Source organism: Ascidiella aspersa, chromosome 5 (genome assembly GCF_963924565.1).
Source record: "Ascidiella aspersa chromosome 5, kaAscAspe10.2, whole genome shotgun sequence".
Taxonomy (NCBI): domain Eukaryota; kingdom Metazoa; phylum Chordata; class Ascidiacea; order Phlebobranchia; family Ascidiidae; genus Ascidiella; species Ascidiella aspersa.
This window is the reverse complement of record NC_139451.1, coordinates 11,262,612-11,265,111: the sequence shown is the minus strand read 5'-3', so window position 1 is coordinate 11,265,111 and position 2,500 is coordinate 11,262,612. Positions and strand designations below refer to the sequence as shown.

The window sequence follows — 2,500 nt, the reverse complement described above, 5'->3', positions numbered from 1 at the left end:
AGTGTTCAAAGCAGGCGATTCGCCTGAATAATGGTGCATGGAATAATGGAATAGGACCTCGGTTCTATTTTGTTGGTTTTCGGAGCGCGAGGTAATGATTAAGAGGGACAGACGGGGGCATTCGTACTGTGCCGTTAGAGGTGAAATTCTTGGATCGGCGCAAGACGAACGACTGCGAAAGCATTTGCCAAGAATGTTTTCTTTAATCAAGAGCGAAAGTCAGAGGTTCGAAGACGATCAGATACCGTCCTAGTTCTGACTATAAACGATGCCAACTAGCGATCGGGGGGCGTTAGTTTTACGACCTCTCCGGCAGCTTGCGGGAAACCAAAGTCTTTGGGTTCCGGGGGAAGTATGGTTGCAAAGCTGAAACTTAAAGGAATTGACGGAAGGGCACCACCAGGAGTGGAGCCTGCGGCTTAATTTGACTCAACACGGGAAATCTCACCCGGCCCGGACACAGTGAGGATTGACAGATTGAGAGCTCTTTCTTGATTCTGTGGGTGGTGGTGCATGGCCGTTCTTAGTTGGTGGAGCGATTTGTCTGGTTAATTCCGATAACGAACGAGACTCTGGCTTGCTAACTAGTTACGCGACCCAATCGGTCGGCGTCTAACTTCTTAGAGGGACTAGTGGCGTTTAGCCACACGAGATTGAGCAATAACAGGTCTGTGATGCCCTTAGATGTTCGGGGCCGCACGCGCGCTACACTGACCGGATCAGCATGTGCTCGCCTTGGCCGACAGGTCTGGGTAACCCGCTGAACCCCGGTCGTGCTAGGGATAGGGAATTGCAATTATTTCCCTTGAACGAGGAATTCCCAGTAAGCGCGAGTCATTAGCTCGCGTTGATTACGTCCCTGCCCTTTGTACACACCGCCCGTCGCTACTACCGATTGAATGGTTTAGTGAGGTCCTCCGATTGGACCTGGCGCGGCCGGCAACGGTCGAGCCGGCGTCCGAGAAGACGATCTAACTTGATCATTTAGAGGAAGTAAAAGTCGTAACAAGGTTTCCGTAGGTGAACCTGCGGAAGGATCATTAACGGTCTCGCAAACGCTTCGGCGAACGCGAAACTCGGACAAGCGAGAGAAAAAGTCTTTGCTACCCGGCGCCCGACCCGCGAGGAGCGGCGCGCCGGCCGGCGATTCGGTCACCCGGTAATGTTTGCGCGTCGAGTGCCGCGGTGCCGCGCGCTCCGGCTTCAAGCGTCGGCCTGGCCGACCGCTCGGCGCGGTCTATTTTGTCACCCTATAGTGCGAGGCACTGTGCGAGCGAACCAATCGTGGATGGCTCTTGGCGGTGGATCACTCGGCTCGTGAGTCGATGAAGGACGCAGCTAGCTGCGTGAATTAGTGTGAATTGCAGGACACATTGAGCATCGACGTTCTGAACGCAAATTGCGGCCTCGGGTCAATCCCGGGGCCGCGCCCGCCTCAGGGTCGCGTTGCAAACGTTCCGCGCGGGGATTTCTCCGCGCGGCTGCTGCGGCGTCGGACGCGCGAGCGCCCGTCCCGCTCAAGACAGCACGGCACGATGCGCGACGATCGCGACCAGAATCCCGCGCGGCGGCGGCGAGTCGACCTCGAAGAGGCCAACGGCTGGCGGCTCAAGGGCGGGAATCGAGGTGCGCGGCGGCGCGCGGCGCCGACGGCGAGCGCGGAACGGGAAGAATAGTCCCGGTCCTTACTTTCGGCCTGAGGTCGGACGAGGCTACCCGCTGAATTTAAGCATATTACTAAGCGGAGGAAAAGAAACTAACGAGGATTCCCTCAGTAACGGCGAGTGAAGCGGGATGTGCCCATCGCCGAATCCGCGCGCTTTTGGAGTGCGCGGAATTGTGGCGTACGGAATTCGTCACGGCGCGCTTCGCCGGTCGCCCGCGTCCTTCTGATCGAGGCCTTTTCCCAGAGCGGGTGTCAGGCCCATGGCGGCGACAGGCGGGCGCGCTACGGCGTCTTCCCAGAGTCGGGTTGTTTGGGAATGCAGCCCAAAGCGGGTGGTAAACTCCATCTAAGGCTAAATACGGTCACGAGACCGATAGCGAACAAGTACCGTGAGGGAAAGTTGAAAAGCACTTTGAAGAGAGAGTTAAAGAGTACGTGAAACCGTCGAGAGGCAAACGGGAGGGCCTGTCGGGTCGCCCGGTCGCTTTCAGCCGGCCCCCTGTCGGCGACGTTGTCGTGCGGACCCTCACGGGCCGCCGGCGGCGCCGCCCGATCGGGGACCAGCGCACTAGCGCCGGGCGAAGGCCGCGACCGTCTGGACGGCGGCGAGAAGGCCGCGCGCAAGGTAACCCGGCCTCGGTCGGGTACTATAGGCGCGCGTGTCCGTCGGCCCGCCGTTCGGGCGAGGAGAGATCGCCGCGTCTGCCCTTCGGGGCCGAGCGCCCGGTGCCGGCTGGGGCGTCGTGGGTCGGGGACTGTTCTCAGTGCCCAGCCTCTTCGTCTCGGTCGCGCTTCCGGTGTCGTTTCGCGAGGCGCACGGGGTCCGCGGCTGAA

General features: G+C 59.8%; 2 non-coding genes and 1 pseudogene across 2 annotated transcripts in view; all 3 read left to right on the top strand.

Moving 5' to 3' along the window:
* Positions 1–1,043, top strand: part of LOC146143541 (small subunit ribosomal RNA) — a 1,811-nt gene extending 768 nt beyond the window's left edge. Inside the window, exon 1 of the ribosomal RNA XR_014500368.1 lies at positions 1–1,043. This exon is cut by the window's left edge and continues 768 nt beyond it. This is a non-coding gene — a ribosomal RNA (small subunit ribosomal RNA).
* A 247-nt stretch (positions 1,044–1,290) lies between these two features.
* LOC146143540 (5.8S ribosomal RNA) lies at positions 1,291–1,444 on the top strand. The gene has a single exon (XR_014501168.1). It is a non-coding gene; the product is annotated as a 5.8S ribosomal RNA (ribosomal RNA).
* A 248-nt stretch (positions 1,445–1,692) lies between these two features.
* The window catches only part of LOC146143539 (large subunit ribosomal RNA), a 3,679-nt pseudogene continuing 2,871 nt past the window's right edge, over positions 1,693–2,500 (top strand).